The sequence below is a fragment of the Lemur catta genome, chromosome 1 (assembly GCF_020740605.2).
Source record: "Lemur catta isolate mLemCat1 chromosome 1, mLemCat1.pri, whole genome shotgun sequence".
Taxonomy (NCBI): domain Eukaryota; kingdom Metazoa; phylum Chordata; class Mammalia; order Primates; family Lemuridae; genus Lemur; species Lemur catta.
The window spans coordinates 246,643,472-246,658,569 of NC_059128.1; positions in this window are offsets into that span (position 1 = coordinate 246,643,472).

A 15,098-nucleotide genomic window follows, 5' to 3' on the forward strand; every position below is an offset into this window, starting at 1 on the left:
TCTTTGTGAAGTACTTAATATAGTACCTAAAACATACAAAGGACTCTATAAATTGTACCTGTTTTTATTATGTAGGACAAAAATGTCGGGTAACTACCTTTGGTTATTGAAGAATATACCCTATTTCAATCATTACATTAAAAACATAGTTATTTCCTTTTTACTCCAAATAGTTGAAGATAATAAGTGGCATTTACCATTCACAGTGTCCTAGAAACACAGAGCTAGCTAAAAGCGTCTCAGAAATCATTAGGTTCATTTAATTATTTGTTTATTACACAAATGAATAAACTGAAACCAAGATAGTCAATGATTTATTTATTAGCAAAAAAAGCAAGAACCAGATTTTAATTTCTCTGACTTCCAGTCCAGTGCTTTCTCCCACTATACCATGATCCAGTCACTCAGCCATATCCTAATAGAGCTAACAGTTATTGAGTGTCTTATAAGTACATGCCAGTAAAACTCAGACCAAAATGCCTATGTCCCAAGAAAAGGTGGAAAAACACTTTCTATTAGATCGGGCTGACTTCCTTCCATTTATTCCATCAGCATCATCTGTGCTTACTGGAAAGGATTGCAAGGAAATTACCTATGTATTAGAAGATTGGTAATATGTGGTATTAAAAATTAATTCCACTCCTGAATATATTGAACAAGAGGGGTTCTTATCAGCCATCTGCTGCTGAGTCCACTGTTGTCCTGGTTACTTACATTTATGCTAATGAACAATCAGCCCTCAGGGCTTCAAAAATCTCTTATTCTTCCCTCTTTTTCATACACACCCTAGCCAGGGAAAGGGACTAAGAATGAAATTAAAGAGTTGGTAATTCAACTTCAGTGGACAACTGTAAGGAGACAAATTTGGGGCCTGAAGAAAAAGGGGAGCAAATGTCCTAGAAGGATTTCCACAATTACTGATAGTGTTGAGTAGAGAGAAGGGACTTGTGATTCAGTTGAGAAAAGAGCTTTGGACTCGTAATTGAATCCTGGTTTCTTAGGGTTGAATCCTGTTGTTAATTCTGTAGCCTGTGCTAGTCCCTTCCTTTGACTCGCCATTCATTTCCTCATCCTTAGAGCACCTCCATGACTGATCTGTGAATCTGGATTGTAATTTTCACAAGCTACAAGATGAGAGGATTTCAAATTGTTAAAAACATAAATAAAGGTCTGTCGTTTCAGCCATTCAACATATTACACAGCAAAAGCATATTCATAATTATAATTTTTATTATTCTCTTGTAAATCCTATTGACAAATCAGGGAAACCTTTTTCCTTTAAAATAACTTCAGATTGAGAAGAGCACATTTCTTCTATTTTATTTTAATAAATAGAAAGGAATGCTGAGATCAGTAAAGAGGATGCATTAGAGTTGCATACATTAGCAGATCAAAGAAATATTAATATTTAATACATAGGAAAGAACATAGGGAAGTAGAAAAACAAAAGTATTTTGACCGCTACATGCATTTTATGAAATGACCGTACATTTTACATTTTTTCAACAGCATAACACACAGAGATAGCATCAATAATTCCAAATACCTACATTGTTAATGAGTCATTTTTTCTTCAAACAGTATGTAAACAAAGGGCGGTTATGGGATACTCTTGCTGGTATATCCTTGAGACTAGGTAGTGTCACCCTGTTGCCTTCTGTAGAGCGCTTCGAAGGGATGTACTCCCTGTGTGTGCATTCACAGTGCTGACTCTCACAAGTGAAATACTACTGAAAACACACAAGAATCAGTGTCAAAACAAACTTTGATTTCAACCTTAATATCTGGCTTATTGAGTAACATTTTCAAGGAATCTTACTTAGCAAAACATTAAAAACTTGATGGTTAATGATTATAAAGATGTAATTAATCTTTAATATAAATTTCCCTTTTTCTCTGTTTACATTCTTCACAGTGAACAGACATGTTCAGTTATATCATCCAAAGAACAATAGATTAAGGAATTCTTTCTAAAGTATTTTAACCACTTTTATTATAAATACCACACTCATGAAAAGTACGTGAAACACAAATGCACAGTATGGTGAATAAATATAAAGCAAACACTCATGTATCTACCACCCCAGTCAAGACATAGAACACTGCAGGCCCGGTAGATGCCCCCACTACTCTCTACTTAAACATATCTTTGTGTCCCCACATGGGATAACCACCACCATGACTTTTATTATAATATCTCTCTTTTTATACTATCATCATTGATATATTTATTTTTAAAAATACAGTTTACTTTTGTCTATTTTGATCAGGATATATTATTTTGTGCCTTGCTTCCTTGTTTCAACATTAGGCTTGTATGTTTTAACCATGTTGCTTCATAAGGTTACAATTTATTCACTTACACAGTGTGTACAATTTCATCATGTAAATGTACACAATGTATTCATTTATTATTGACAGATATTTGGTTTGTTTCCCACTTTTGGATATCACATGCAATTCTGCTCTGAATATTCTTGCAAGGTTTTTGGTACATAGGTGCACAAGTTTCCCCATGTGTCAAGAACTGTGGAAAGTCTGAGATTTTACCCTGCTTATAATGTAATAAATTAACCTGACACAGTTTCATGGATGCTGGTTAGAAGATACAAGGTTCCTGGATCAGAGGCAAAAAAGAGTTTATTACTCACAAAAATAGTAGTAGCCAGAGAATCAGCATTTGCCCGTGTTTCCTAAGTCTTAATTCCCACAGGGGGACAAAAAGGGCTCGATAGATGCCTGTAAACACAGTGGGCTCCCCTGCAGAAGAAGAATCCTAAGCTCAGGGAACCCAAAATTCTTTGTAATGGACAATAAGCTCAATCAAGCTTTGCTCCAGTAGGGACACTATTTTGATCTTCAAAGTCTATTTTCTGTACAAATATTCTTGAAAAGATAGAAAATAAAGTAGGTAATGCCTCTGCCCAAAAGGTATACAGAAATGTCAAAAACTCATGGAGAATTATCTCCATACATTAGGTAAAGAACATTTTCTTTTAATCAGAAAATTAACCTTCCTATCTACTTTTTTTCTACTTCATCTTTTCAAAACATCTTTGCGAGGTACTCATGATTTTACAAAGATAGTGAATTTCCATTTACAAATATCCTTAAAAACATGAATTATTAGGCACATGACTTTCTTTTTAAAAGTCTAAATTTTAAGGCTTAAAGATATTTCAGAATAAAAGTTTTGTTTTGCTTTCTTAGTTTATAGCCGATAAAAGTAAAGCTGTTCTTTCCTAAAATTCTTAAGAAAAATTATCATTCCATGCTTCTGTTCTCTAATCTATATTAGGTAACATTTCATCACTATAAATGCAACTGTAAATGCATTAGTGGTTTGCAAAGGGAATAAAAGTGAGTTCTTATACACAGAAAGAAAAACACTAAACTTTGATCATGACTGAAATCCAGTCCCAACACCCATGTTAGTCTCACACTGGAAGGTCATCATGATCCCCTGGAAATCATCTTCACTCCAAAATTCTCTCTGATTTAAGCCCTCCTCGCATAGCCATGCCAGAGAATCTGTCCTTTGAAACAGATTATATTAAGGCATAGCTTTGCCTGAGCACTTATGGAATTCAGCAAGTGCTACAAATTGGATTGTGTTTTGCTGGTGGTGTTTCTCCAAGAGCAGTTTTTTAAACATTTATCAGCTGCATTAGCCTGTCTTTTTATTCTGATGCTTTGCCATCTGGGGCCTTGTTGACATTGGAAGGGACTGCCCTTCCCAGGGTTGGCTAATTCCTAGAGATAGCTAAGGACTCATCTGGGACCATGCCCTTCATATACAAACCAACCAACCCAAAGCACAGCCCCCTCCTGTATCTAGCTCTTACACTCTGGGTCATGATCCACCTACCCCAGGGCCAGGTGCCAGACCACTAGGGACAGCCCCTATTTCTCAGAGCCTGCCAGAATTACTCAAACTAGCCACTCACAAACCTACTTACCTTGCCCTCCCCAGTGCCTCCCACAAAAAACAATGAAATTTCTTGCCCATGTTTCCTCTTGCTCTGTCTGCCTCCTGACTGCCCCTGGTGTCTCCCCCTGTGGCTCTGCATGGCGTGCTGTGCTTCCTGTTTCTAGGGATCTGTGAATATAAAAACATCTTTCATGGCAGTCATTTCTGTGTCTGTGTGTCTTATGAAACCTCATTAACACAAATCCCAGGTACATTTTAAAACAACAACATATCACATATGGCCACCAGCTGTAACTCTACCCTACCCACACATACATATTTTTATAGTCCTGCTTATTTTCTTCTGTTGTTTAGAAATAATGAAGGTAGAGACAGCACACACTTGTGACTATGCTTTAAATACAAGAAAGAAGGCAACGAAAGGTAAAATCAGCATAAACCTTGACCAGGCAAACTCACTGCCAGTCTGTATCCCAAGGAAAAAAATCATTTGAATATAATCACCCACCATGGATTCCAGAAGAGTCTACAAGAGAATTTTAATTGGGTTGCTAAGGACAACAAAATCAGTTATCCATGCATCCCTCTCCACCCACCCCTGTGTGTCTCATTGTATTTGTCTTTGTGACACATAGAAATGGAGAGCATGTGTCATTCCAAAGGTGGAACTCTCATATGATTAATTTACCAGGGATTCTGGAAGTGGTTGTCGAGGGAAGAATTCTTAAGGCTTGAGTAAAGCCGCAACAGCATAGCTTGTCGTGGGCTTTGCAGGGGTGATACATGTTTCGCATCTAAGGAAATGCATCCCAACATCAAGGGGCTATGAGCTAGTATTGGAAAGGCTCAGTTAGAAGAAAAGAACCTGCTGCATCTAAAATATGGGGAAAACCCCTACCCTGAAGAATCTTGAGAGATTGTTATAATTTGAATGAATTTATCTCTTATGATAACATTTTTGAAGAAGATATTGACTGAGATTTATTATACAACTAACTTCAGTATTGGGAACTTGGGAAGAAATCCATTAAGGTGCTGATAAGCAGTTGTCACCCAAGGAAAAGGTGGAAAAGAGGAAAGCAGAGACCTAGGGAAGAGTGCTGGCCAGGTTACTGGAGGAATTAAAGTCACCAAAAAAGAAAAAGAGATATTTGTGAATGAGGGGAAGGAGGACGGGAGATTATTACTGTATTCACCTCTCAGTCTCTCACAGTGCTAATAAGAAAGGCAACCCACTGATCTGGAAAAAAAAAAATTGCAGGCAGCCAACAAGGTCAAGGAAAGAGGTAGGAGGTCTCTGAATAAGCAAGTCATTTGGGAAGTATCTAGACAAGAAAGTGACATCTTCCAGGTTGGGGCATGTGCTTCTATTTTGGCTCCAAGAGAGGAACACTTTAACAAAAGCCTGTCACTGTAAATTAGACTAGGACATTTATTTACCCAACAATGTGCCAGAAGCAGAGAAAGGACTGCGTGGGCTGAATAGAGAGGCACGTACTACATTTAACCAAGTCTGAGCATAAACTTAAGAACCCTGTCTAAGAGGCAAAACAAGACAAATAGGAAGAGAGCAGAAGGGCACTCAGGCGCCTGCTGAATCACGCGGGGGAACGACTAAAAACACTGTGGAGGCAATGACTGTCTCTCCAGTGCGAGATCACAGACCCCAAGGTAATGAATTGCACTCACCAAAAAAGAGACTGGTTCACACATCACAGTTCTCAAGCCCACAGCACAGTCTCCCCGCCGAAGGCTCCAGGCTTTCTGTCATTGCCAGGCGCCATGGAAAGACCAAGGAGCAGGGAGAGGGGGAGAGGAAAATGGAGCTATGGGTAAGTAGCCGGTTGCCTCCCGGTGTAACCAAATAAAAATGTCAACACTGCATTTAATTTGACTTCCCTTGTCAGCAATGCAACTGTTTGTTCTGGATAAAGTAAGTCATGACCTTGAAGTTCTATGATTTGTACAAATGATATTGAGAGTTGATGGGATTAAAACTCATATTTAGAGATTTCAGAGGCTCAGAAATGATAGCCTCCACTATATCATGTTCATTTTCTACCTCAGTACATTCACTTAATGTTCTATCCGCCTTACAATAGATCTCATCTGCCCCTCTTCAAAACAACCTTCAAGATTCCACTCCTACTTCTTCCTTTAAATCATATCAGTTTTTTACTTTTCCTGACATCTCTTTAACTATTAAATTCTGTCAGTTACTACCATGGAGATTACCACCTCTCTGTTTTCTAACTGTCTCATGTGTGCTAGTTGCCATTTCTCCTAGCTTATAGGACTTTGAACAAAGGGATCTTCCACCCCACCCCTTTTTAATTCCCAGACTATCTGGAATAGCACCAGGCACAAAGTAAGTCCTCATTAAAGAATTTTTACAAGGTCCTAAATGATGCCTTAACCAACATTTTTTCCCCTTTAAAATGAGATGGTACAGTAGACTGAAAATAAAACTTCACTAATTAATAGAAGCATTATTAAGAGCCTGGCTGGAAAAAATTAGAGTCCAATAGTCAGTTTTCTTGACCTGGCATGGGCAAACATTGCAAATGTAACACAGTCCTAACAATATAGGGCTGCTCATGTACAGAATTAAGGTGTATGGTGGTTAAGATGAAAATTCTGGAATCAGAATGATTTGGAGTCACTCTATGGTACCATTGGGGGGTCTATCATAGTGACCGTGCCAGAGCCAATTTTCTCATTTGTAAAAATGAGTATATTAATAGTACCCACCTCAGGAAGTAGATATTGGAATTAAATGAGAAAATATTAATATATTTTAAAAGCTTAGCATTTGGCACATAGTAAACACCCAGTCAGTACATGTTAGCTAGTTGGAACTCTTATTTACCCAATGGCATTTCAATTATATCTGTGGGACACTTAAAAATTCTAATCAACATCAAAGATATTGATTCAGTGTTAACATTATAAGATTATTAGATAAACTTATACCTTAAATTTGAATTATATTTGGAATAAAATGTAAAAACAAAACCAAAAAGCCTTAATATGGCTCTTCATTGCCATGCAAAAAAAAAAAAAGTCAGTATTATTTAGCACCTACCATGAGTATACAGAGAAGATTCTGATAAAAATTTTGGGGTGCACACAATAAATGAGACATCATGACAGGCACTGTTAGGGTAGAAAGAAACAAATTAATAAGACATAGTTTTTTAATTTGTAAAAAGTAATAATCGCCAAGAGCCAGAAATATCAGGAAGAATTGCATACTGAATGCCTCAGTTTTCATTCAGTGAGTAATTTTCTTCAGACTGAGAAGGATAACAAGAAAATATGAGACTTGGCTAGAGAACTTCAGAAGACAATCAGGTTGCAAAGTCAAACTATAAGCTAAATTTTTTATAAGTATTTATCTAGTACACAAAGAAGAGCACAAATGAGTGATACAAAAAGTAAGTCTGTGTATGAACTATCAAAGAAGCTTTAGAGGTAGTAGCACTGTTGTGCTGGTTTACACCCTGGTTTTGGTCAGGTGGGGAGAACTGATTTTTATTGTTTCCTAGTTGCTATTGTGCAAATATTCCTGCCATGGCTGATTTCAACCTACTCATGTGATGTCACTGAGAGAAGAGTGGGGAATAGATGAGCACACTCAATTCAGGCCCCAGCACACCAATGTCAGAATTTGAGGAGACTGAAAGATTGACCGAATTGGAAAAAAGTGTTAGAAACTTGAAAAAGTTCCAGATGGAGAGGAATAGCTGGAAGAAAGCCTCTGAGTGCAGATTAAGCACCGGGTATTAAGGGAGATTTTATGAGGTCAATCTAATTAGAGAACAGTATATGTGTTAGGAAATGGTGAATTTGGGAAAGGGGATTCAGACAAGTTTTTGGCAATTTCAAGCACAGTAGATTAACAGGTCATTTAGTAGCAAATGGGGATTCACCAAAGGTTTCTGAGGAGACGGGTGAACTCATAAAAGTAATTCTTTAAGAGGAGTGATTGGCCGGGCACAGTGGCTCACACCTGTAATCCTAGTACTCTGGAAGGCCGAGGTGGGAGCATTGCTTGAGCTCAGGAATTTGAGACCAGCCTGAGCAGGAGCAAGACCCCATCTCTACTCAAAATACAAAAATTACCCCGGGCGTGATGGCATGTGCCTGTAGTTCCAACTATTCAGGAGGCTGAGGTACGAGAATGGTGTGAGCCCAGGAGTTTGAGGTTGCAGTGAGCTATGATGACACCACTGCACTCCACCCAGGGTGACAGAGTTAGACTCTGTCTCAACAACAACAAAAAAAAAAAAAAAACGAAAGAAAAGAAAAAGAAAAAAAGAGGAGTGATTGGTTTGTTGTATTTTGTATCAGAGGAAGGGAAAAAACGGAAGCCCTGGAGACCTGGTGCAAGATGAGGAGCACCAGGACTCCAGTGGAAGCTCTGAGCATGAAAAGGCAAGAGAGTTGAAAGTGACATTGTGTAGAAAAAACTTTGATGAAATCTGAAGACTTCTTAGATGTGAAAGATGAAGAAGAGAAAAAAGTTCTATAAAAATAACTATAACGTTCACATCTGGCCTTAGAGTAGAAGAAACATCTCTCTGAATGACTCAGGAGAAATAACTGTGAGGAAGCTACTTCGTGGTGAAGCCAGTAGCTCCACTTCAGACATGTCCACTGCAGCCGCCGGGAGTGTCTGTTCTGCTCCCACCGTTCAGAATTCCACAGGCTCACAGATCTCTGGCTGCCTCCCCATCTACGGTGCCCTGTCATTCTCAAAGCCCGGACCCAACGTCAGAGCTCTCTGCAATTGAACAATAGAGCAGAGATCTTTTAAATTCTTTTTCTTGTTGGAACCATCTTATAACTTCCCCTTCTTCTTATTCGTCCCCAACCCCACCTACTTGCTCTCTTTCCATCCAATTCTGAGGATCTTTGTTTTAGAATAAATGTTGTCACTTTTAAAAAATTTCCTCTCCCATAGTACATTCTTGTACTAAAATAGCGTTATAATATGTATTTTGAATACTACACTTTAGATATACTTGTATATTTATTATTCAATCCATTCTCCTAAAAAAATCCTATGAGATCAGTGAGGGTAGCTATAATTAACCTCATTCTGTAAGTACGGAACAAAGGCATAAGAGATAATTAACATAATCAAGTAACTGAGGCAATCACTGATTTAGGATTTCCTTCTCAATATCTTACCCAATAAACAAAATGCCACTTTCAACCTCTTAATTACCTTAAAAGAAAGATGCTACACAAATTTATTTTTGTTGTGTATGGTAATTCTAATTGCATTTCAAACAATATAAGGTAAAACCTAAACTAGAATTAAAAATAAATGCCTCCTAATCAAAATTCCATTGCCTTTTTCCAAACTTGACTTATTTCCTAGGATTATCTACAACAACTAGAAAGTGAAGACCACTGAACAAAATCTTAAAAGAAGATAATCCTAATGCTTTTTGATCTTGTGTGCCATAATTTACTACTCAAATAGCATAAATTAGAAATAAAGCACTTAAGGTTTCATTACCATCTTTAACCTGGACATAAAAACCTTATAATTGTTAGTATGTCTTTGTAAGCAATAGGGTGTGTTTAAATGTAAACAATACAAAATAAAAAGGGAAACAATGCAAGGCAGTTTCAGGTCCGAAAAGTGCTTACTCTGTGAGTGTCTCAAACTGCAGTCTCCTCACGTCTCAGATCCTTAGCAAAAGGCATGCAATCAAGCCTCCATTCTGAGCTGAATGCTTCTAACTTATTAATTCTAACAGACAAGATAAGGGGAAAGAAAACCTCTCAAGCATGTAAATTCCATTGTTTTAATGTATAAGTAGTTTTAACCCTGAAGGGTAGATCACCAACCATTGAGCACTCTTGAATGCTGAATGATGTTCTCCAGCTCCTGCTTTTGAGTTCAACATAATCATTTTGTATATGAGCAATGATTCCTGAAAACAATGGTTTTAAAACTTAGACTAGTTGTTCCTGATATCGGGAAACAGACCTCTGAGAAGTAATAAGGTTACAAGGTCTAAAGCAATTGGGACATAAACATATCAAATGTATAATAGATTGAGTGAATAATATTCTGCATCTAGAGAATGAGGTTAATTAGAGCTACCTTCACTTATCTAATAGTATTTAATAGTATCTAATAGTATTTTTTAGGATAATGTATAAAATAATAAATATTCTGGCATAATTCATAATAGATTTTTGAATTATTTATTTTTCAATCAATGGACCTAAACATGTAAGTACTAGCTTTTTGGCATCTTCAAAATATTTTGCTACTATAAAAGCGTTTTTATAATTTAAAAAAATAAGTTGAGATCCATGACTTAAATCTTCAGGCAGGCTGAATATTGTACTCCTGGTAAGATTATTTAATATTCTGTGATATTTTTATTTTACTTGGGAAAATATTTTTGATCAGTAGGCAAATATGGAAACCATGTATAATAAATAAAACATCAAATACAGAGAGGGGAAGGTTATTATAAAAGTTCCTAAAATTTAGCTATTACTGTGAACTATCCTTGAAAATGTTTCACCTGAAAGCTATGCATATAGCTCCTTTGCAATTTCCTTATTCGTGGAAGTGTCTTTCAACATTTTTATAATAATAGTGAAGTAATATCTGTAAAATGCTTTGAATTCCTTGGAGAAAGGGACTATGTAAATGCAAAGCATCACTATTATTACTCTCCAATAAATTCCAACTAACATAGTAGGTAATTAAGGGAGAGAGCTAGGGAGTAATTAAAAGTAATTGATATCTCACCATCCTTGCAAGGTGCTGTTTTTGCTGTTCCTCGATACCTTCAAAGTAGTGTCAAGTACAAAAAATAAATAAATAATTTTTAGATGAAAGCAGCAGAAATCTGTCAAGCCCTTTTTTCTCTAACCAGGGCATTCTGAGACACAGTATTGAAAAGGGTTCTCAGTAACTCACGGATCCTGTTATTAGCAGAGAAGAAACAATAGGTTTCAGAATCCATAATAGCATCTAAGGTCTTTATGTCTCTCACATGGGGGCAGGGGAGGTGGTTGTTACAGCACTGACTGTAAATAGTTTGGACACTTCGCTTATTTCTTGGAATGCAGACACAAAGTAAGTTGTTTAGTGCTTAAAAACATAGTATTGTTTAATTATGTGAGTATGGGATTGGGGAGTGGGGCTGAAAATTTTCTCACAGAGATTCCTCCTGCCTCCTTCACTTTCAGGGGAAAACTCACCTCCTGGTCTTTCAACCTTGAGTCAACCACAGTAATTCCCTCTGACATGAAATTGTTCATTTCTCTGCTAAGAGTGACCTGCCCATTTTTTTTCCTACTCACTCAACTCTTGTCCATCACTCAAGGCCCACTCTCCTATGACTTCTCTTTTCAGATAGACTTCAGATATGTCATCCTATGATCATATTTAGAATTTCTTACTCCAAAACTTTAATGATTCCTAAGGACACCAGCCACACAATAACAGACAGTCCAGATAGTTAGAAAACATGTTCTGACTGAGATTATGGCATGCTTTCTGGCATAGGGAACTAGAAGGAGGTTTAGAAATCATCTGGTATTCTTTCAGACTCTGACGATGTTAAGTTATTACGAGGCCACATGAAATTGTGCTGGGGTAAAGCAGCAGATGGGGCAAAATTGACCAGGGCCAATAATTTTGTTATGCAGAAAGAGCTTCTCAGATTGTTTTAACCTTGGGTAAAACCAGGTGTATAATAAGTAGCACAAAAAAGTATTTATTTTGCCCTGACACCACATCTCCAGGCTGACTTTAGAGTTTCCTCCAACTGCTTCTTTTAGCCTGCAGGTAATGCCTGCCCATTTTTAGCAACACAGTTTTTCCAACAATAACCATTTCACTTTCTCCCTTCCCTGCTATAGGTTCTTGTGATAGCTACTCCTGAAATTTATCATGTCAGTGACGCCACCACTTCCACCAAGATAGCTTCCTGCCTGCCCCAAGTACTCCAGTGCTGGTTATGATGCCTAGCAGAGGCTGCCCAAGTCTGCAGATGCGTCTAGGCAAATCAGAATCTTGGAGATTTAGTTTATATCCAAGTTGAGATTCACACATGGTGGTCAGCTAAGGTAGATAATAAAGAAATAAGAAACTTCCATTATAGGACTTGCTATACCAGGTTTAATGATGGTTCATTCCTATTTCAGTTGGTCCTTACAACAATCTGGTGGAGGACATAGAGACTTTGCAAAGTTAATTTTCCCAAGATTACATTATTTCAAAGCCAGAATTGCAATTTAGGTGTCATTTCAAAGCCCTCTTATACCATTGCACATGACTGTGTGGTCTGGCATCCAAAAGAACCCAGTCCAGTGAGAGTGCCACAAAAGTGAGCAACTGGGCGAGCTGTGGCTATTTGCTCTCTGAACTGTTTCTACTGCCTGTTGATTGTGGGAATTCTGTATTTACCCATAGTGATTATAATCAGGAGACTTCTAGACACTGCAGGTAAATGAGTCTGACCTTCATGGAACCAGGGACAGAAAGGATGAGATTTTATCCCAAATGTGAATGGAAAGGATAAAATAAAAGGAAGCCAATGTTGTTCTCTAATCTTCTGGAGGACTATTCTTGGTCCATAACTTTATATCAATGGCTGTAGATACAGGGGTCTTTGCCACTGTGAGGTAGCTGCCTTTCTCACTAACAGCACCCCTTAAGCTAAAGCACCATGAGAGACACGGCAGCTGTATGTCATCAATCAGATATCGGCTTGCTATTTTCTATGAACTTGACATATCCCTGCTTTCCCATATGCCTTGCCTCTTCCTGATACACATTGCCTTCCCACTCTGCCTCCTCCACTTCGTTTGTTACCTTCTGTTCCCTCCCCTGCTTCTTCTGTTTTCAATTTAGTGATGTTAAATGTTTTAAGTGAGAAATAATATGCATCATACTGAGGCTTTTCAGGAGAACAGTAGAAATATAGGTACCAACACTCTGTGTGTGTGTGTCTGTGTGTGATTATAATATATGATCAATAGTAATAATATTCACAATAATATATCATAGTATGGAACCTGAAATAAATGTGGGATAGGTGAGTCAAGGTGCTAATAAAAACATAAAGCATGTCTCGGGCACTCTACCTGTCCTTCTTTGGACCTTGATATCCACTGCTAGCCATGTATCATTACGAAAGCACTGGCAAATGCAAGCAGCTCTGATAACTATTTTGCAGAGTAGTGTAAAGGTCTGCAGGACTCTGAATGTTTTGAATATATCAGCATGACAACATAGCATCTACTTGGGTATCAGTAAGGGGTAGATAAATTAGAGCATTATACATTTCTCCTATATTAAAGAACCTCAAGGCACTACATAGATGACAACCAAATTTACAGAGATCTCAAGTGTGACAACAAATGGTGTCCTTCATACACATAATCTTTAAAAACTGGCGATCTCTGAGACGGAGTTCATAGTATAGTGATACCTGGATTAACACAAATCTCCCTGAAGCAAAGGTTCAACTACGGACATGGCTGGGATTACTGTTGCCATCCTTAGCGCAAGGTCAGTGGAAGTAGCGAGTGAGGGAGATGGGATAGTGATGATATTTTTCCAACCAGATAAGTTCTGGGCCTGGATGACACAAAGGCCTCTTCTGGAGCACTTCAGAAAGCCCCAGTCACCTGGGATTTGGGGGGCAGGGATGTAGCTGGTTTTGATCTTTCCTTTTTTTTTTTTTTTGAAATTTTATTCTTTATTCTCCTAAACATTTAATGATGTGCAAGTACATAGCAGCTGTTATTTAAAATCTTCATTATTTAAAATTCTCTTGTACCCAGAAACTCCTAGCAGCCTCTCATCTTCCACCCCTCAGACACTCCCTCCTGGGCCCACTTTGTAATGTCCTCAGTTTCCCCTCCTCTCCTCTCCTCGGTGCCACACTATACAGTCTCAAGGACGTGCCATGTGGTCTCTAGAAGAGTGAAGTTCTTTTACCACATTTTAATGCTTTTCTTAGGCTCTGGTTGATTTTCTCAGGTTTTATTTTCTTCTCAAAGAGTTGGAGTGGGTGTAGGTAGATTTGTATTTTCCTGTAATGGTGAGCTAGGTTTTTCAGATCAATGTTCCCACAGAAAACAAACAAAAAATTCTCATTTGTCTCCCATCTCTCAGGGATCAGTGTCCTTAGATGCCTAGTGTCAATCTCTTGAATGCTATTGTGGCCCATATTTCATCCAGTTTTTTAGTTGTTTCATGTAAGAGGGTTTTATGGTTTGAATATGTCTCCTCTAAAATTCAAGCGTTGCCAATGTGATAGAGGTGGAGTCTTTAAGAGGTGATTAGAACCTGAAGGCTGCGCCTTCATTAATGGAATAATTAAGGCCCTAAAAAAAAAAAAACAAAAAAAACTTCATACAGCCCTCAGCAAGCTAGCTAACTTGCTCTTCTGCCATGTGAGGATGCAGCAAAGAAGGCCCTCACCAGACATCAAATGCCAGTGCCTTGATCTTGGACTTCCAAGCCTCCAGAACTCTAAGAAATTAATTTCTATTCTTTATAAATTACCCAGTTTTTCATATTTTGTTGTAGCAGCACAAACAGACAAAGACAGAGGATAAATCAGATCATGCTACTCCACCTTGACTGGAAGCAGAAGTTTTCTCCATGATGCAAGAAACCCAGAGTGATCTCAAGCAAAGCAGACTTGCTTTCACAGCCTTCTCAACTTGCCTCCAACTTTAAGTGGAAAAACTTTTCTTACTGGTATATTGTAAAGATACAACTCAGGAATAGCTGGATGGAAGAGATGTTTAGGGCAAAGTATGGGAAGTGAGAAACACAAAACTTCCACGCATTCTCTGGGTATGCCACATTCCAACACCTCAGTGTGTTCACCAACTAGGAAGTTTCTGCTGGGTTTGATTGTGTTTTGCTTCCAAGAGAAGCTGGAACATGCAAACATGCAAGGGTTAGGAATACATAAGCAGAAAAGGAGAAATGTACAAGGAGAAAAATTCCTTCCCAAGACAAGTAGAGGAAGGAATCAACCTTCTGAACCATTTCCAAACCCTTAATCCTTCTCATAGCAGCAGAAATAGCAGTGGAGATAGCCTCAGCAAAAAAACAACTGCAAGTCAATGTGATAAATGCTGTAACACAGATATGTACAAA